We start from the raw sequence: 24,631 nt of genomic DNA, 5'->3' as shown, positions 1-24,631 counted from the left end.
CCGCTATCTGTTTGAACATGGAAATATCTACACCGCTATCTGCATGAAAATGGAAATATCTACACTGCTACCTGCATATTCATGGAAATATCTACACAGCTATCTCTTTACACATGGAAATAACTACACCGCTATCTGTATGAACATGGAAATATCTACACCGCCATCTGTATGAACATGGAAATATCTGCACCGCCAACTGTATGAACATATAAATATCTACACCGCCATCTGTATTAAGATGGAGATATCTACACCGCTACCTGTATAAACATGGAAATATCAGCACCGCTATATGTATGAACATGGAAATATCTACACCGCTATCTGTATGAACATGGAAATATCTACACCGCTATCTGTATGAACATGGAAATATCTACACCGCTATCTGTATGAACATGGAAATATCTACACCGCTATCTGTTTGAACATGGAAATATCTACACCGCTGTCTGTATGAGAATGGAAATATCTACACAGCTATCTGCATATACATGGAAATATCTACACAACTATCTCTTTACACATGGAAATAAGTACACCGCTATATAAACATGGAAATATCTACACCGCCATCTGTATGAACATGGAAATATCTGCACCGCCATCTGTATGAACATATAAACATCTACACCGCAATCTGTATTAAGAAGGAGATATCTACAACGCTATCTGTATAAACATGGAAATATCTACACCGCTATCTGTATAAACATGGAAACAACTACACCGCTATCTGTATAAACATGGAAATATCTACACCGCTACCTGTATAAACATGGAAATATCAGCACCGCTATAGGTATGAACATGGAAATATCTACACCGCTATCTGTATAAACATGGAAATATCTACACCGCTATCTGTATGAACATGGAAATATCTTCACCGCCATCTGTTTGAACATGGAAATGTCTACACAGCCATCTGGATGAACATGGAAATATCTACACCGCGATCTGTATGTACATGGAAATATCTACACCGCTATCTGTGTAAACATGCATACATCTTCACCGCTATCTGTATAAACATGGAAATATCTACACCGCTATCTGTATGAACATGGAAATATCTACACCGCTATCTGTTTGAACATCTAAATATCTAAACCGCTATCTGCATGAAAATAGAAATATCTACACAGCTATCTGCATATACATGGAAATATCTACAAAGCTATCACTATACACATGGAAATAACTACACTGCTATCTCTATAAACATGGAAATATCTACAGTGCCATCTGTATGAACATGGAAATATCTGCACCGCCATCTGTATGAAGATATAAATATCTACACCCCCATCTATATTAAGATGGAGATATCTACACCGCTATCTGTATAAACTTGGAAATATCTACACCGCTATATGTATAAACATGGAAATATCTACACCGCTATCTGTATAAACATGGAAATATCTACACCGCTACCTGTATTAACATCGAAATATCAGCACCGCTATCTGTATGAACATGGAAATATCTACACCGCTATCTCTAAGAACATGGAAATATCTACACCACTATCTGTATGAACATGGAAATAGCTACACCGCTATCTGTATTAACATGGAAATATCTACACCACTACCAGTATGAACATGGAAATATCTACACCGCTATCTGTATGAACATGGATATATCTACACAGCCATCTGGATGAACATGGAAATATCTACACCGCTATCTGTATGAACATGGAAATATCTACACCGCTATCTGTATGAACATGGAAATATCTTCACCGCCATCTGTTTGAACATGGATATGTCTACACAGCCATCTGGATGAACATGGAAATATCTACACCGCGATCTGTATGTACATGGAAATATCTACACAGCTATCTGTGTAAACATGCATACATCTTCACCGCTATCTGTATAAACATGGAAATATCTACACCGCTATCTGTATGAACATGGAAATATCTACACCACTACCTGTATGAACATGGAAATATCTACACCACTATCTGTATGAACATGGATATATCTACACAGCCATCTGGATGAACATGGAAATATCTACACCGCTATCTGTATGAACAAGGAAATATCTACACCGCTATCTGTGTAAATATGCATACATCTTCACCGCAATCTGTATAAACAAGGAAATATCTACACTGCTATCTGTGTGAACATGGAAATATCTACACCGCTATCTGTTTGAACATGGAAATATCTACAGCGCTTTCTGCATGAAAATAGAAATATCTACAGAGCTATCTGCATATCCATAGAAATATCTACACAGCTATCTCTTTACACATGGAAATAACTACACCGCTATCTGTATGAACATGGAAATATCTACACCGCCATCTGTATGAACATGGAAATATCTGCACCGCCATCTGTATGAACATATAAATATCTACACGGCCATCTGTATTAAGATGGAGATATCTACACCGCTATTTTTATAAACACGGAAATATCTACAGCGCTATCTGTATAAACATGGAAATATCTACCCCGCTACCTGTATAAACATGGAAATATCAGCACCGCTATCTGTATGAACATGGAAACATCAGCCCCTCTATCTGTAGGAACATGGAAATATCTACACCGCTATCTGTATGAACATGGAAATATCTACATCGCTATCAGTATGAACATGGATATATCTACACAGCCATCTGGATGAACATGGAAATATCTACACCGCTATCTGTATTAACATGGAAATAGCTACACCGCTATCTGTATGAACATGGAAATATCTACACCGCTATCTGTATGAACATGGAATTATCTTCACCGCCATCTGTATGAACATGGATATATCTACACAGCCATCTGGATGAACATGGAAATATCTAAACCGCTATCTGTATGAACATGGAAATAGCTACACAGCTATCTATATGAACATGGAAATATCTACACCAATATCTGTATGAACATGGAAATATCTACACTGCTATCTGTATGAACATGGAAATATCTTCACCGCCATCTGTATGAACATGGATATATCTACACAGCCATCTGGATGAACATGGAAATACATACACAGCTATCTGTATGAACATGGAAATATATACAACGCTATCTGTGTAAACATGCATACATCTTCACCGCTATCTGTATAAACATGGAAATATCTACACTGCTATCTGTATGAACATGGAAATATCTACACCGCTATCTGTATGAACATGGAAATATCTGAACCGCTATCAGTTTGAACATCGAAATATATACACCGCTATCTGCATGAAAATGGAAATATCTACACTGCTACCTGCATATTCATGGAAATATCTACACAGCTATCTCTTTACACATGGAAATATCTACACTGCTATCTGTATGAACATGGAAATATCTACACCGCCATCTCTATGAACATGGAAATATCTGCACTGCCAACTGTATGAACATATAAATATCTACACCGCCATCTGTATTGATGGAGATATCTACACCGCTATCTGTATAAACATGGAAATATCTACACCACTATCTGTATAAACATGGAAATATCTACACCGCTATCTGTATAAACATGGAAATATCTACACCGCTACTTGTATAAACATGGAAATATCAGCACCGCTATATGTATGAACATGGAAATATCTACACCGCTATCTGTATGAACATGGAAATATCTACACCGCTATCTGTATTTACATGGGAATATCTACACCGCTATCTGTATGAACATGGAAATATCTAAACCGCTATCTGTTTGAACATGGAAATATCTACACCGCTGTCTGCATGAAAATGGAAATATCTACAAAGCTATCTTCATATACATGGAAATATATACACAGCTATCTCTTTACACATGGAAATAACTACACCGCTATATAAACATGGAAATATCTACACCGCCATCTGTATGAACATGGAAATATCTGCACCGCCATCTGTATGAACATATAAACATCTACACAGCCATCTGTATTAAGAAGGAGATATCTACAACGCTATCTGTATGAACATGGAAATATCTACACCGCTATCTGTATAAGCATGGAAATATCTACACCGCTACCTGTATAAACATGGAAATATCAGCACCGCTATCTGTATGAACATGGAAATATCTACACCGCTATCTGTATGAACATGGAAATATCTACACCGCTATCTGTATGAACATGGAAATATCTTCACCGCCATCTGTTTGAACATGGATATGTCTACACAGCCATCTGGATAAACATGGAAATATCTACACCGCGATCTGTATGAACATGGAAATATCTACACCGCTATCTGTGTAAACATGCATACATCTTCACCGCTATCTGTATAAACATGGAAATATCTACACCGCTATCTGTATGAACATGGAAATATCTACACCGCTATCTGTTTGAACATCTAAATATCTAAACCGGTATCTGCATGAAAATAGAAATATCTACACAGCTATCTGCATATACATGGAAATATCTACAAAGCTATCTCTATACACATGGAAATAACTACACCGCTATCTCTATAAACATGGAAATATCTACAGTGCCATCTGTATGAACATGGAAATATCTGCACCGCCATCTGTATGAAGATATAAATATCTACACCCCCATCTATATTTAGATGGAGATATCTACACCGCTATCTGCATAAACTTGGAAATATCTACACTGCTATATGTGTAAACATGGAAATATCTACACCGCTATCTGTATAAACATGGAAATATCTACACTGCTACCTGTATTAACATCGAAATATCAGCACCGCAATCTGTATGAACATGGAAATATCTACACCGCTATCTCTATGAACATGGAAATATCTACAACACTATCTGTATGAACATGGAAATAGATACACCGCTATCTGTATGAACATGGAAATATCTACACCACTACCTGTATGAACACGGAAATATCTACACCGCTATCTGTATGAACATGGATATATCTACACAGCCATCTGGATGAAAATGGAAATATCTTCAGCGCTATCTGTATGAACATGGAAATATCTACACCGCTATCTGTGTAAATATGCATACATCTTCAACGCAATCTGTATAAACATGGAAATATCTACACCGCTACCTGTGTGAACATGGAAATATCTACACCGCTATCTGTTTGAACATGGAAATATCTACACCGCTATCTGCTTGAAAATGGAAATATCTACAGAGCAATCTGCATATACATAGAAATATCTACACAGCTATCTCTTTACACATGGAAATAACTACACCGCCATCTGTGTGAACATGGAAATATCTGCACCGCCATCTGTATGAACATATAAATATCTACACGGCCATCTGTATTAAGAAGGAGATATCTACACCGCTATTTGTATAAACATGGAAATATCTACACCGCTATCTGTATAAACATGGAAATATCTACCCCGCTACATGTATAAACATGGAAATATCAGCACCGCTATCTGTATGAACATGGAAATATCTACACCACTTTCTGTATGAACATGGAAATATCTACACCGCTATCTGTATGAACATGGAATTATCTTCACCGCCATCTGTATCAACATGGATATATCTACACAGCCATCTGGATGAACATGGAAATATCTACACCGCTATCTGTATGAACATGGAAATAGCTACACAGCTATCTGTATGAACATGGAAATATCTACACCGCTATCTGTATGAACATGGAAATATCTACACTGCTATCTGTATGAACATGGAAATATCTTCACCGACATCTGTATGAACATGGATATATCTACACAGCCATCTGGATGAACATGGAAATATCTACACAGCTATCTGTATGAACATGGAAATATATACACCGCTATCTGTGTAAACATGCATACATCTTCACCGCTATCTGTATAAACATGGAAATATCTACACCGCTATCTGTATGAACATGGAAATATCTACACCGCTATCTGTATGAACATGGAAATAACTACACCGCTATCTGTATGAACATGGAAATATCTACACCAATATCTGTATGAACATGGAAATATCTACACTGCTATCTGTATGAACATGGAAATATCTTCACCGCCATCTGTATGAACATGGATATATCTACACAGCCATCTGGATGAACATGGAAATACATACACAGCTATCTGTATGAACATGGAAATATATACAACGCTATCTGTGTAAACATGCATACATCTTCACCGCTATCTGTATAAACATGGAAATATCTACACTGCTATCTGTATGAACATGGAAATATCTACACCGCTATCTGTATGAACATGGAAATATCTGAACCGCTATCAGTTTGAACATCGAAATATATACACCGCTATCTGCATGAAAATGGAAATATCTACACTGCTACCTGCATATTCATGGAAATATCTACACAGCTATCTCTTTACACATGGAAATAACTACACTGCTATCTGTATGAACATGGAAATATCTACACCGCCATCTCTATGAACATGGAAATATCTGCACTGCCAACTGTATGAACATATAAATATCTACACCGCCATCTGTATTGATGGAGATATCTACACCGCTATCTGTATAAACATGGAAATATCTACACCGCTATCTGTATAAGCATGGAAATATCTACACCGCTACCTGTATAAACATGGAAATATCAGCACCGCTATCTGTATGAACATGGAAATATCTACACCGCTATCTGTATGAACATGGAAATATCAACACCGCTATCTGTATGAACATGGAAATATCTTCACCGCCATCTGTTTGAACATGGATATGTCTACACAGCCATCTGGATAAACATGGAAATATCTACACCGCGATCTGTATGAACATGGAAATATCTACACCGCTATCTGTGTAAACATGCATACATCTTCACCGCTATCTGTATAAACATGGAAATATCTACACCGCTATCTGTATGAACATGGAAATATCTACACCGCTATCTGAACATCTAAATATCTAAACCGGTATATGCATGAAAATAGAAATATCTACACAGCTATCTGCATATACATGGAAATATCTACAAAGCTATCTCTATACACATGGAAATAACTACACCGCTATCTCTATAAACATGGAAATATCTACAGTGCCATCTGTATGAACATGGAAATATCTGCACCGCCATCTGTATGAAGATATAAATATCTACACCCCCATCTATATTAAGATGGAGATATCTACACCGCTATCTGCATAAACTTGGAAATATCTACACTGCTATATGTGTAAACATGGAAATATCTACACCGCTATCTGTATAAACATGGAAATATCTACACTGCTACCTGTATTAACATCGAAATATCAGCACCGCAATCTGTATGAACATGGAAATATCTACAACACTATCTGTATGAACATGGAAATAGCTACACCGCTATCTGTATGAACATGGAAATATCTACACCACTACCTGTATGAACACGGAAATATCTACACCGCTATCTGTATGAACATGCATATATCTACACAGCCATCTGGATGAACATGGAAATATCTACAGCGCTATCTGTATGAACATGGAAATATCTACACCGCTATCTGTGTAAATATGCATACATCTTCAACGCAATCTGTATAAACATGGAAATATCTACACCGCTACCTGTGTGAACATGGAAATATCTACACCGCTATCTGTTTGAACATTGAAATATCTACACCGCTATCTGCTTGAAAATGGAAATATCTACAGAGCTATCTGCATATACATAGAAATATCTACACAGCTATCTCTTTACACATGGAAATAACTACACCGCCATCTGTGTGAACATGGAAATATCTGCACCGCCATCTGTATGAACATATATATATCTACACGGCCATCTGTATTAAGAAGGAGATATCTACACCGCTATTTGTATAAACATGGAACTATCTACACCGCTATCTGTATAAACATGGAAATATCTACCCCGCTACATGTATAAACATGGAAATATCAGCACCGCTATCTGTATGAACATGGAAATATCTACACCACTTTCTGTATGAACATGGAAATATCTACACCGCTATCTGTATGAACATGGAATTATCTTCACCGCCATCTGTATCAACATGGATATATCTACACAGCCATCTGGATGAACATGGAAATATCTACACCGCTATCTGTATGAACATGGAAATAGCTACACAGCTATCTGTATGAACATGGAAATATCTACACCGCTATCTGTATGAACATGGAAATATCTACACTGCTATCTGTATGAACATGGAAATATCTTCACCGACATCTGTATGAACATGGATATATCTACACAGCCATCTGGATGAACATGGAAATATCTACACAGCTATCTGTATGAACATGGAAATATATACACCGCTATCTGTGTAAACATGCATACATCTTCACCGCTATCTGTATAAACATGGAAATATCTACACCGCTATTTGTATGAACATGGAAATATCTACACCGCTATCTGTATGAACATGGAAATAACTACACCGCTATCTGTATGAACATGGATATATCTACACAACCATCTGTATGAACATGGAAATATCTACACCACTACCTGTATGAAAATGGAAATATCTACACCGCTATCTGTATGAACATGGAAATATCTACACCGCTATCTGTGTAAACATGCATACATCTTCACCGTTATCTGTATAAACATGGAAATATCAACACTGCTATCTGTATGAACATGGAAATATCTACACCGCTATCTGCTTGAACATGGAAATATCTAAACTGCTATCTGCATAAAAATAGAAATATCTACACAGCTATCTGCATATACATGGAAATATCTACAAAGCTATCTCTTTACACATGGAAATAACTTCACCGCTATCTCTATAAACATGGAAATATCTACACCGCCATCTGAATGAACATGGAAATATCTACACCAACATCTGTATGAACATATAAATATCTACACCGCCATCCGTATTAAGATGGAGATATCTTCACCGCTATCTGTATAAACTTGGAAATATCTACACCGCTATCTGTATGAACATAGAAATATCTACACAGCCATCTGGATGAACATGGAATTATCTACACCGCTATCTGCATGAACATGGAAATATCTACACCGCTATCTGTGTAAAAATGCATACATCTTCACCGCTATCTGTATAAGCATGGAAATATCTACACCGCTATCTGTATGAACATAGAAATATCTACACCGCTATCTGTTTGAACATTTAAATATCTAAACTGCTATCAGCATGAAAATGGAAATATCTACACAGCTATCTGCATATACATGGAAATATCTACAGAGCTATCTCTTTACACATGGAAATAACTACACTGCTATCTGTATGAACATGGAAATATCTACACCGCCATCTGTATGAACATGGAAATATCTGCACCGCCATCTGTATGAACATATAAATATCTTCACCGCCATCTGTATTAATATGGAGATATCTAAACCGCTAAGTGTAAAAACATGGAAATATATACACCGATATCTGTATAAACATGGAAATATCTACACTGCTATCTGTATAAACATGGAAATATCTACACCGCTACCTGTACAAACATGGAAATATCAGCAACGCTATCTGTAAGAACATGGAAATATCAGCCCCTCTATCTGTATGAACATGGAAATATCTACACCGGTATCTCTATGAACATGGAAATATCTACACCGCTATCTGTTTGAACATGGCAATATCTAAACCGCTATCTGCATGAAAATGGAAATATCTACACAGCTATCTGCATATACATGGAAATATCTACACAGCTATCTCTTTACAAATGGAAATAACTACACCGCTATCTGTATGAACATGGAAATATCTTCACCGCCATCTGTATGAACATGGATATATCTACACAGCCATCTGGATGAACATGGAAATATCTACACCGCTATCTGTATGAACATGGAAATATCTACACCGCTATCTCTATGAACATGGAAATATCAACACCACTATCTGTATGAACATGGAAATAGCTACACCGCTATCTGTATGAACATGGAAACATCTACACCACTACCTGTATGAACATGGAAATATCTACACCTCTATCTCTATGAACTTGGATATATCTACACAGCCATCTGGATGAACATGGAAATATCTACCCCGCTATCTGTTTGAACATGTAAATATCTACACCGCTATCTGCATGAAAGTGGAAATATCTACAAAGCTATCTGCATATACATGGAAATATCTACAAAGCTATCTATTTACACATGGAAATAACTACACCGCTATATTTATAAACATGGAAATATCTACACCGCCATCTGTATGAACATGGAAATATCTGCACCGCCATCTGTATGAACGTATAAATAACTACACGGCCATCTGTATTAAGATAGAGATATCTACACCGTTATCTGCATAAACATGGAAATATCTACACCGCTATCTGTATAAACATGGAAATATCTACACCGCTACCTGTATAAACATGGAAATATCTACACCGCTACCTGTATAAACATGGAAATATCTACACCGCTACCTGTATAAACATGGAAATATCAGCACCGCTACCTGTATGAACATGGAAATATCTACACCGCTATCTGTATGAACATGGAAATATCTACACCGCTATCCGTATGAACATGGAAATATCTTCACCGCCATCTGTATGAACATGGATATATCTACACAGCCATCTGGGTGAACATGGAAATATCTACACCGCTATCTGTATGAACATGGAAATAGCTACACCGCTATCTGTAAGAATATGGAAATATCTACACCACTATCTGTATGACATTGGAAATATCTACACCGCTATCTGTATGAACATGGAAATATCTTCACCGCCATCTGTATGAACATGGATATATCTACACAGCCATCTGGATGAACATGGAAATATCTACACCGCTATCTGTATGAACATGGAAATAGCTACACCGCTATCTGTATGAACATGGAAATATCTTCACCGCCATCTGAATGAACATGGATATATCTACACAGCCATCTGGATGAACATGGAAATATCTACACAGCCATCTGTAAGAATATGGAAATATATACACCGCTATCTGTGTAAACATGCATACATCTTCACCGCTATCTGTATAAACATGGAAATATCTACACAGATATCTGTATGAACACGGAAATATCTACACCGCTATCTGTTTGAACATGGAAACATCTACACCGCTATCTGCATGAAAATGGAAATATCTACACAGCTATCTGCATATACATGGAAATGTCTACAAAGCTATCTCTTTACACATGGAAATAACTACACCGCTATCTCTATAAACATGGAAATATCTACACCGCCATCTGTATGAACATGGAAATATCTGCACCGCCATCTGTATGAACATATAAATACACCGCCATCTGTATTAAGATGGAGATACCTACACCGCTATCTGTATAAACCTGGAAATATCTACACCGCTATCTGTATAAACATGGAAATATCTACACCGCTATCTGTATAAACATGGAAATATCTAAACTGCTACCTGTATAAACATGGAAATATCAGCACCGCTATCTGTATGAACATGGAAATATCTACACCGCTATCTGTATGAACATGGAAATATCTACACCGCTATCTGTATGAACATGGAAATAGCTACAACGCTATCTGTATGAACAAGGAAATATCTACACCACTACCTGTATGAACATGGAAATATCTACACCGCTATCTGTATGAACATGGATATATCTACACAGCCATCTGGATGAACGTGGAAATATCTACACCGCTATCTGTATGAACATGGAAATATCTACACTGCTATCTGTGTAAACATGCATACATCTTCACCGCTATCTGTACAAACACGGAAATATCTACACCGCTATCTGTATGAACATGGAAATATCTACACCGCTATCTCTTTGAACATGGAAATATCTAAACCGCTATCTGCATGAAAATGGAAATATCTGCACAGCTATCTGCATATACATGGAAATATCTACACAGCTATCTCTTTACACATGGAAATAACTACACCGCTATCTGTATGAAAATGGAAATATCTACACCGCCATCTGTATGAACATGGAAATATCTGCACCGCCAACTGTATGAACATATAAATATCTACACTGCCATCTTTATTAAGATGGAGATATCTACACCGCTATCTGTATAAACATGGAAATATCTACACCGCTATCTGTATAAACATGGAAATATCTACACCGCTACCTGTATAAACATGGAAATATCAGCACCGCTATCTGTATGAACATGGAAATATCTACACCACTTTCTGTATGAACATGGAAATATCTACACCGCTATCTGTATGAACATGGAATTATCTTCACCGCCATCTGTATCAACATGGATATATCTACACAGCCATCTGGATGAACATGGAAATATCTACACCGCTATCTGTATGAACATGGAAAAAGCTACACAGCTATCTGTATGAACATGGAAATATCTACACCGCTATCTGTATGAACATGGAAATATCTACACTGCTATCTGTATGAACATGGAAATATCTTCACCGACATCTGTATGAACATGGATATATCTACACAGCCATCTGGATGAACATGGAAATATCTACACAGCTATCTGTATGAACATGGAAATATATACACCGCTATCTGTGTAAACATGCATACATCTTCACCGCTATCTGTATAAACATGGAAATATCTACACCGCTATCTGTATGAACATGGAAATATCTACACCGCTATCTGTATGAACATGGAAATAACTACACCGCTATCTGTATGAACATGGATATATCTACACAACCATCTGTATGAACATGGAAATATCTACACCACTACCTGTATGAAAATGGAAATATCTACACCGCTATCTGTATGAACATGGAAATATCTACACCGCTATCTGTGTAAACATGCATACATCTTCACCGCTATCTGTATAAACATGGAAATATCAACACTGCTATCTGTATGAACATGGAAATATCTACACCGCTATCTGCTTGAACATGGAAATATCTAAACTGCTATCTGCATAAAAATAGAAATATCTACACAGCTATCTGCATATACATGGAAATATCTACAAAGCTATCTCTTTACACATGGAAATAACTTCACCGCTATCTCTATAAACATGGAAATATCTACACCGCCATCTGAATGAACATGGAAATATCTACACCGACATCTGTATGAACATATAAATATCTACACCGCCATCCGTATTAAGATGGAGATATCTTCACCGCTATCTGTATAAACTTGGAAATATCTACACCGCTATCTGTATGAACATAGAAATATCTACACAGCCATCTGGATGAACATGGAATTATCTACACCGCTATCTGCATGAACATGGAAATATCTACACCGCTATCTGTGTAAAAATGCATACATCTTCACCGCTATCTGTATAAGCATGGAAATATCTACACCGCTATCTGTATGAACATAGAAATATCTACACCGCTATTTGTTTGAACATTTAAATATCTAAACCGCTATCAGCATGAAAATGGAAATATCTACACAGCTATCTGCATATACATGGAAATATCTACAGAGCTATCTCTTTACACATGGAAATAACTACACTGCTATCTGTATGAACATGGAAATATCTACACCGCCATCTGTATGAACATGGAAATATCTGCACCGCCATCTGTATGAACATATAAATATCTTCACCGCCATCTGTATTAATATGGAGATATCTACACCGCTAAGTGTAAAAACATGGAAATATATACACCGATATCTGTATAAACATGGAAATATCTACACTGCTATCTGTATAAACATGGAAATATCTACACCGCTACCTGTACAAACATGGAAATATCAGCAACGCTATCTGTAAGAACATGGAAATATCAGCCCCTCTATCTGTATGAACATGGAAATATCTACACCGCTATCTGTATAAACATGGAAATATCTACACCGCTACCTGTATGAACATGGAAATATCAGCACCGCTATCGGTATGAACATGGAAATATCTACACCGCTATCTGTATGAACATGGAAATATCTACACCGCTATCTGTATGAACATGGAAATATCTACACCGCTATCTGTATGAACATGGATATATCTACACAGCCATCTGGATGAATGTGGAAATATCTACACCGCTATCTGTATGAACATGGAAATATCTACACTGCTATCTGTGTAAACATGCATACATCTTCACCGCTATCTGTATAAACACGGAAATATCTACACCGCTATCTGCATGAACATGGAAATATCTACACCGCTATCTCTTTGAACATGGAAATATCTAAACCGCTATCTGCATGAAAATGGAAATATCTGCACAGCTATCTGCATATACATGGAAATATCTACACAGCTATCTCTTTACACATGGAAATAACTACACCGCTATCTGTATGAACATGGAAATATCTACACCGCCATCTGTATGAACATGGAAATATCTGCACCGCCAACTGTATGAACATATAAATATCTACACTGCCATCTTTATTAAGATGGAGATATCTACACCGCTATCTGTATAAACATGGAAATATCTACACCGCTATCTGTATAAACATGGAAATATCTACACTGCTACCTGTATAAACATGGAAATATCAGCACAGCTATCTGTATGAACATGGAAATATCTACACCGCTATCTGTATGAACATGGAAATATCTACACCGCTATCTGTATGAACATGGAAATATCTACACCGCTATCTGTATGAACATGGAAATATCTACACCGCTATCTGTTTGAACATGGAAATATCTACACCGCTGTCTGCATGAAAATGGAAATATCTACACAGCTATCTGCATATACATGGAAATATCTACACAGCTACCTCTTTACACATGCAAATAACTACAGCGCTATCTCTATAAACTTGGAAATATCTACACCGCCATCTGTATGAACATGGAAATATCTGCACCGCCATCTGTATGAACATATAAACATCTACACCGCCATCTGTATTAAGGAGATATCTACACCGCTATCTGTATAAACATGGAAATATCTACACCGTTATCTGTATAAACATGGAAATATCTACACCGCTATCTGTATAAACATGGAAATATCTACACCGCTATCTGTATAAACATGGAAATATCTACACCGCTACCTGTATGAACATGGAAATATCAGCACCGCTATCGGTATGAACATGGAAATATCTACACCGCTATCTGTATGAACATGGAAATATCTACACCGCTATCTGTATGAACATGGAAATATCTTCACCGTCATCTGTATGAACATGCATATATCTACACAGACATCTGTATGAACATGGAAATATCTACACCGCTATCTGTATGAACATGGAAATATCTACACCGCTGTCTGTATGAACATGGAAATATCTTCACCGCCATCTGTATGAACATGGATATGTCTACACAGCCATCTGGATGAACATGGAAATTTCTACACCGCTATCTGTGTAAATATGCATACATCTTCACCGCAATCTGTATAAACATGGAAATACCTACACCGCTACCTGTATGAACATGGAAATATCTACACCGCTATCTGTTTGAACATGGAAATATCTACACCGCTATCTGTGTAAACATGCATACATCTTCAGCGCTATCTGTATAAACATGGAAATATCTACACCGCTATCTGTATGAACATGGAAATATATTCACCGTCATCTGTATGAACACGGATATATCTACACAGCCATCTGTATGAACATGGAAATATCAGCCCCTCTATCTGTATGAACATGGAAATATCTACACTGCTATCTCTATGCACATGGAAATATCTACACCGCCATGTGTATGAACATGGATATATCTACGCAGCCATCTGGATGAACATGGAAATATCTACACCGCTATCTGTATGAACATGGAAATATCTACACCGCTATCTGTATGAACATGGAAATAGCTACACCGCTATCTGTATGCACATGGAAATTTCTTCACCGGCATCTGTATGAACATGGATATATCTACACAGCCATCTGGATGAACATGGAAATATCTACACCGCTATCTGTATGAACATGGAAATATGTACACCGCTATCTGTATGAACATGGAATTACCTTCACCCCCATCTGTATGAACATGGATATATCTACACAGCCATCTGGATGAACATGGAAATATCTACACCGCTATCTGTATGAACATGGAAATATCTACACCGCTATCTGTGTAAAGATGCATACATCTTCACCGCAATCTGTATAAACATGGAAATATCTTCACCGCTATCTGAATGAACATGGAAATGTCTACACCGCTATCTGTATGAACATGTAAATAGCTACACCGCTATCTGTATGAACATGGAAATATCTACACCACTATCTGTATGAATATGGAAATAACTACACCGCTATCTGTATGAACATGGATATATCTACACAGCCATCTGGATGAACATGGAAATATCTACACCGCTATCTGTATGAACATGGATATATCTACACCGATATCTGTTTGAACATGGAAATATCTAAACCGCTATCTGCATGAAAATGGAAATATCTACACAGCTATCTGCATATACATGGAAATATCTACACAGCTATCTCTTTACACATGGAAATAACTACACCGCTATCTGTATGAACATGGAAATATCTGCACCGCCATCTGCATGTACATAGAAATATCTACTCCGCCATGAGTATTAAGACGGAGATATCTACACCGCTATCTGTATAAACATGGAAATATCTACACCGCTATCTGTATAAACATGGAAATATCTACACCGCTATTTGTATAAACATGGAAATATCTACACCGCTACCTGTATAAACTTGGAAATATCAGCACCGCTATCTGTATGAACATGGAAATATCTACACCGCAATCTGTATTAACATGGAAATATCTACACCGCTATCTGTATGAACATGGATATATATACACCGCTATCTGTATGAACATGGAAATATCTACACCGCTATCTGTTTGAACATGGAAATATCTACTCCGCTGTCTGCATGAAAATGAAAATATCTACACAGCTATCTGCATATACATGGAAATATCTACACAGCTATCTCTTTACACATGGAAATAACTACACCGCTATCTCTATAAACATGGAAATATCTACACCGCCATCTGTATGAACATGGAAATATCTTCACAGCCATCTGTATGAACATATAAATATGTACACCGCCATCTGTATTAAGAAGGAGATATCTACACCGCTATCTGTATAAACATGGAAATATCTACAAAGCTATCTGTATAAACATGGAAATATCAGCACCGCTATCTGTATGAACATGGAAATATCTGCACCGCTATCTGTATGAACATGGAAATATCTACACCGCTATCTGTATGAACATGGAAATATATTCACCGCCATCTGTATGAACATGGATATATCTTCACAGCCAACTGTACGAACATGGAAATATCTACACCGCTATCTGTATGAACATGGAATTATCTACACCGCTATCTGTATGAACATGGAAATATCTTCACCGCCATCTGTATGAACATGGATATGTCTACACAGCCATCTGGATGAACATGGAAATATCTACACCGCTAACTGTATGAACATGGAAATATCTACACCGCTATCTGTGTAAACATGCATACATCTTCACCGCTATCTGTATAAACATGGAAATATCTACACCGAGATCTGTATGAACATGGAAATATCTACACCGCTATCTGTTTGAACATGGAAATATCTAAACCGCTATCTGCATAAAAATAGAAATATCTACACAGCTATCTGCATATACATGGAAATATCTACACAGCTATCTCTTTACACATGGAAATAACTACACCGCTATCTCTATAAACATGGAAATATCTACACCGCAATCTGTAGGAACATGGAAATATCTGCACCGCCATCTGTATGAACATATAAATATCTACACCGCCATCTGTATTAAGATGGAGATATCTTCACCGCTATCTGTATAAACTTGCAAATATCTACACCGCTATCTGTATAAACATGGAAATATCTACACCGCTACCTGTATAAACATGGAAATATCAGCACCGCTATCTGTATGAACATGGAAATATCTACACCGCTATCTCTATGAACATGGAAATATCTACACCGCTATCTGTTTGAACATGGAAATTGCTAAAACGCTATCAGTATGAACATGGAAATATCTTCACCGCCATCTGTATGAACATGGATATATCTACACAGCCATCTGGATGAACATGGAAATATCTACACCGCTATCTGTATGAACATGGAAATATCTACACCGCTATCTGTATGAACATGGAAATATCTACACCGCTATCTGTGTAAACATGCATACATCTTCACCGCTATCTGTATAAACATGTAAATATCTGCACTGCTATCTGCATGAACATGGAAATATCTACACCGCTATCTGTTTGAACATGGAAATATCTACACCGCTATCTGCATGAAAATGGAAATATCTACACAGCGATCTGCATATACATGGAAATATCTACAAAGCTATATCTTTACACATGGAAATAACTACAGCGCTATCTCTATAAACATGGAAATATCTACTCCACCCTCTGTATGAACATGGAAATATCTGCACCGACATCTGTATGAGCATATAAATATGTACACCGCCATCTGTATTAAAATGGAGATATCTACACCGCTATCTGTATAAACTTGGAAATATCTACACCGCTATATGTATAAACATGGAAATATCTACACCGCTATCTCTATGAACATGGAAATATCTTCACGGCTATCTGTATGAACATGGAAATAGCTACAACGCTATCTGTATGAACATGGAAACATCTACACCAGTATCTGTATGAACATGGAAATATCTACACCGACATCTGTATGAACATGGATATATCTACACAGCCATCTGGATGAACATGGAAATATCTACACCGCTATCTGCATGAACATGGAAATATCTACACCGCTATCTGTGTAAATATGCATACATCTTCGCAATCTGTATAAGCATGGAAATATCTACACCTCTATCTGTATGAACATGGAAATATCTACACCGCTATCTGTTTGAACATTTAAATATCTAAACCGCTATCAGCATGAAAATGGAAATCTCTACACAGCTATCTGCAAATACATGGAAATATCTACACAGCTATCTCTTTACACATGGAAATAACTACACCGCTATCTGTATGAACATGGAAATATCTACACCGCAATCTGTATAAACATGGAAATATCTGCACCGCCATCTGTATTAACATATAAATATCTACTCCGCCATCTGTATTAAGATGGAGATAACTACACCGCTATCTGTAAAAACATGGAAATATCTACACCGCTATCTGTATAAACATGGAAATATCTACACTGCTATCTGTATAAACATGGAAATATCTACACCGCTACCTGTATAAACATGGAAATATCAGCACCGCTATCTGTAAGAACATGGAAATATCCCCTCTATCTGTATGAACATGGAAATATCTACACCAGTATCTCTATGAACATGGAAATATCTACACCGCTATCTGTTTGAACATGGAAATATCTAAACCGCTATCTGCATGAAAATGGAAATATCTACACAGCTATCTGCATATACATGGAAATATCTGCACAGCTATCTCTTTTCAAATGGAAATAACTACACCGCTATCTGTATGAACATGGAAATATCTACACCGCCATCTGTATGAACATGGATATATCTACACAGCCATCTGGATGAACATGGGAATATCTACACCACTATCTGTATGAACATGGAAATATCTACACCGCTATCTGTGTAAACATGCATACATCTTCACCGCTATCTGTATAAACATGGAAATATCTACACTGCTATCTGCATGAACATGGAAATATCTACACCGCTATCTGTTTGAACATGGAAATATCTACACCGCTATCTGCATGAAAATGGAAATATCTACACAGCAATCTGCATATACATGGAAATATCTACAAAGCTATATCTTTACACATGAAAATAACTACAGCGCTATCTCTATAAACATGGAAATATCTACTCCACCATCTGTATGAGCATGGAAATATCTGCACCGCCATCTGTATGAACATATAAATATCTACACCGCCATCTATATTAAGATGGAGATATCTACACCGCTATCTGTATAAACTTGGAAATATCTACACCGCTATCTGTATAAACATGGAAATATCTACACCGCTACCTGTATAAACGTGGAAATATCTACACCGCTACCTGTATAAACATTTAAATATCAGCACCGCTATCTGTATGAACATGGAAATACCTACACCGGTATCTCTATGAACATGGAAATATCTACACCGCTATCTGTATGAACATGGAAATAGCTACACCACTATCTGTATGAACATGGAAATATCTACACCACTACCTGTATGAACATGGAAATATCTACACCTCTATCTCTATGAACATGGATATATCTACACAGCCATCTGGATGAACATGGAAATATCTACACCGCTATCTGTTTGAACATGTAAATATCTACACCGCTATCTGCATGAAAGTGGAAATATCTACACAGCTTTCTGCATATACATGGAAACATCTACACAGCTATCTCTTTACACATGGAAATAACTACACCGCTATATCTATAAACATGGAAATATCTACACCGCCATCTGTATGAACATGGAAGTATCTGCACCGCCATCTGTATGAACACATAAATATCTACACCGCCATCTGTATTAAGAAGGAAATATCTAAACCGTTATCTGTATAAACATGGAAATATCTTCACCGATGCCTGTATAAACATGGAAATATCAGCACCGCTATCTGTATGAACATGAAAATATCTACACCGCTATCTGTATGAACATGGAAATATCTACACCGCTATCTGTATGAACATGGAAATATCTACATCTCTATCTGTATGAACATGGAAATATCGACACCGCTATCGGTTTGAACATGGAAATATCTACACCGCTATCTGTATGAACATGGAAATACCTTCACCGCCATCTGTATGAACATGGATATGTCTACTCAGCCATCTAGATGAACATGGAAATATCTACACCGCGATCTGTATGAACATGGAAATATCTACACCGCTATCTGTGTAAACATGCATACATCATCACCGCTATCTGTATAAACATGGAAATATCTACACCACTATCTGTATGAACTTGGAAATATCTACACCGCTATCTGTTTGAACATGGAAATATCTAAACCGCTATCTGCATGAAAATGGAAATATCTAGAGAGCTATCTGCATATACATGGAAATACCTACACATCTATCTCTTTACACATGGAAATAACTACACCACTATCTGTATGAACATGGAAATATCTACACCGCCATCTGTATGAACATGGAAATATCTGCACCGCCATCTGTATGAACATATAAATAACTACACGGCCATCTGTATTAAGATAGAAATATCTACACCGCTGTCTGTATAAACATGGAAATATCTACACCGCTATCTGTATAAACATGGAAATATCTACACCGCTACCTGTATAAACATGGAAATATCAGCACCGCTATCTGTATGAACATGGAAATATCAGCCCGTCTATCTGTATGAACATGGAAATATCTTCACCGCCATCGGTATGAACATGGATATATCTACACAGCCATCTGGATGAACATGGAAATATCTACACTGCTATCTGCATGAACATGGAAATATCTACACCGCTACCTGTATAAACCTGGAAATATCAGCACCGCTATCTGTATGAACATGGAAATATCTACACCGCTATCTCTATGAACATGGAAATATCTACACCGCTATCTGTATGAACATGGAAATAGCTACAACGCTATCTGTATGAACATGGAAATATCTACACCACTATCTGTATGAACATGGAAATATCTACACCGCCATCTGTATGAACATGGATATATCTACACAGCCATCTGGATGAACATGGAAATATCTACACCGCTATCTCTATAAACATGGAAATATCTACACCGCTATCTGTATGAACATGGATATATCTACACAGCCATCTGGATGAATACGGAAATATCTACACCGCTATCTGTATGAACATGGAAATATCTACACCGCTATCTGTGTAAACATGCATACATCTTCACCGCTATCTGTATAAACATGGAAATATCTACACCGCTATCTGTATGAACATGGAAATATCTACACCGCTATCTGTTTGAACATGGAAATATCTAAACCGCTATCTGCATGAAAATGGAAATATCTACACAGCTATCTGCATATACATGTAAATATCTACACAGCTATCTCTTTGCACATGGAAATAACTACACCGCTATCTGTATGAACATGGAAATATCTACAACGCCATCTGTATGAACATGGAAATATCTGCACGGCCGTCTGTATGAACATATAAATATCTACACTGCTATCTGTATTAAGATGGAGATATCTACACCGCTATCTGTATAAACATGGAAATATCTACACCGCTACCTGTATAAACATGGGAATATCAGCACCGCTTTCTGTATGAACATGGAAATATCAGCCCCTCTATCTGAATGAACATGGAAATATCTACACCGCTATCTGTAAGAACATGGAAATATCCACACCGCTATCTGTATAGACATGGAAATATCTACACCGCTATCTGTGTAAACATGGAAATATCTACACTGCTATCTGTGTAAACTTGGAAATATCTACACCGCTATCTGTACAAACATGGAAATATCTACACAGCCATCTGTAGGAATATGTAAATATCTACACCGTTATCTGTATTCACATGGAATTATCTACACCGCTATCTGTATGAACATGGAATTGTCTACACCTCTATCTGTGTAAACATGGAGATATCTACACCGCTATCTGTGTAAACATGGAGATATCTACACCGCTATCTCTATAAACATGGAAATATCCACACAGCCATCTATATAAACATGCAAATATCTACACTACGCTCTGTATAAACCTGGAAATATCTACACTGATATCTCTATAAACATGGATATAACTAAACCGCTATCTCTATAAACATGGAAATATCTACACCGCTATCTGTGTAAACACGGAAATATCTACACCGCTGTCTGTGTAAACATGGAAATACATACACCGCTATATCTATAAACATGGAAATATCTACACCGCCATCTGTATGGGTATGGAAATACCTACACCGCCATTTGTATAAACATGGAAATATCTACACCGTTATGTGTATAAAGATGGAAATATCTACACTGCTATCTGTAAAAACATGGAAATATCTACACCGCCATCTGTATGAATATGGAAATGTCTAAACCGCCAACTCTATAAACATGGAAATATCTACAGTGCTATGTGTTGGAACATAGAAATATCTACACCGCTTTGTGTATAAACATGGAAATATCTACACCGCTATCTGCATAAAAGTGGAAATATCTTCACCGCTATCTGCATAAACTTGGAAATATCTACACCACAATCTTGTAAACATGGAAATATCTAAAAAAACAACTGTTGGAACATGGAAATATCTACACCGCTATCTCTATAAACATGGAAATATCTACACCGCTATCTGTGTAAATATGCATACATCTTCGCAATCTGTATAAGCATGGAGATATCTACACTGCTATCTGAATGAACATGGAAATATCTACACCGCTGTTTGAACATTTAAATATCTAAACCGCTATCAGCATGAAAATGGAAATCTCTACACAGCTATCTGCAAATACATGGAAATATCTACACAGCTATCTCTTTACACATGGAAATAACTACACCGCTATCAGTATGAACATGGAAATATCTACACCGCCATCTGTATGAACATGGAAATATCTGCACAGCCATCTGTATGAACATATAAATATCTACTCCGCCCTCTGTATTAAGATGGAGATATCTACACCGCTATCTGTAAAAACATGGAAATATCTACACCGCTATCTGTATAAACATGGAAATATCTACACTGCTATATGTATAAACATGGAAATATCTACACCGCTACCTGTATAAACATGGAAATATCAGCACCGCAATCTGTAAGAACATGGAAATAGCCCCTCTATCTGTATGAACAAGGAAATATCTACACAGCTATCTGTATAAACATGGAAATATCTACACCGCTATCTGTATGAACATGGAAATATCTACACCGCTATCTGTTTGAACATGAAAATATCTACACCGCTATCTGCATGAAAATGGAAATATCTACACTGCTATCTGCATATACATTTAAACACCTACACAGCTATCTCTTTACACATGGAAATAACTACACCGCTATCTGTATGAACATGGAAATATCTACACCGCCATCTGTATGAACATGGAAATATCTGCACCGCCATCAGTATGAACATATAAATATCTACACCACCATCTGTATTAAGATGGAGATATCTATACTGCTATCTGTATAAACATGGAAATATCTACAATGCTATCTCTATAAACATGGAAATATCTACACCGCTATCTGTAAAAACATGGAAATATGTACACCACTACCTGTATAAACATGGAAATATCTACACCGCTATCTCTATAACCATGGAAATATCTACACCGCTATCTGTATAAACATGGAAATATCCACACTGCTATCTGTATAGACATGGAAATATCTACACCGCTACCTGTATAAACATGGAAATATCAGCACCGCTATCTGTATGAACATGGAAATATCAGCCACCCTATCTGTATGAACATGTAAATATCTACACCACTATCTGTATGAACATGGAAATATGTAC

Source organism: Gorilla gorilla, chromosome 12 (assembly GCF_029281585.2).
Source record: "Gorilla gorilla gorilla isolate KB3781 chromosome 12, NHGRI_mGorGor1-v2.1_pri, whole genome shotgun sequence".
Lineage (NCBI taxonomy): Eukaryota > Metazoa > Chordata > Mammalia > Primates > Hominidae > Gorilla > Gorilla gorilla.
Note: the sequence above shows the minus strand (reverse complement) of the source record.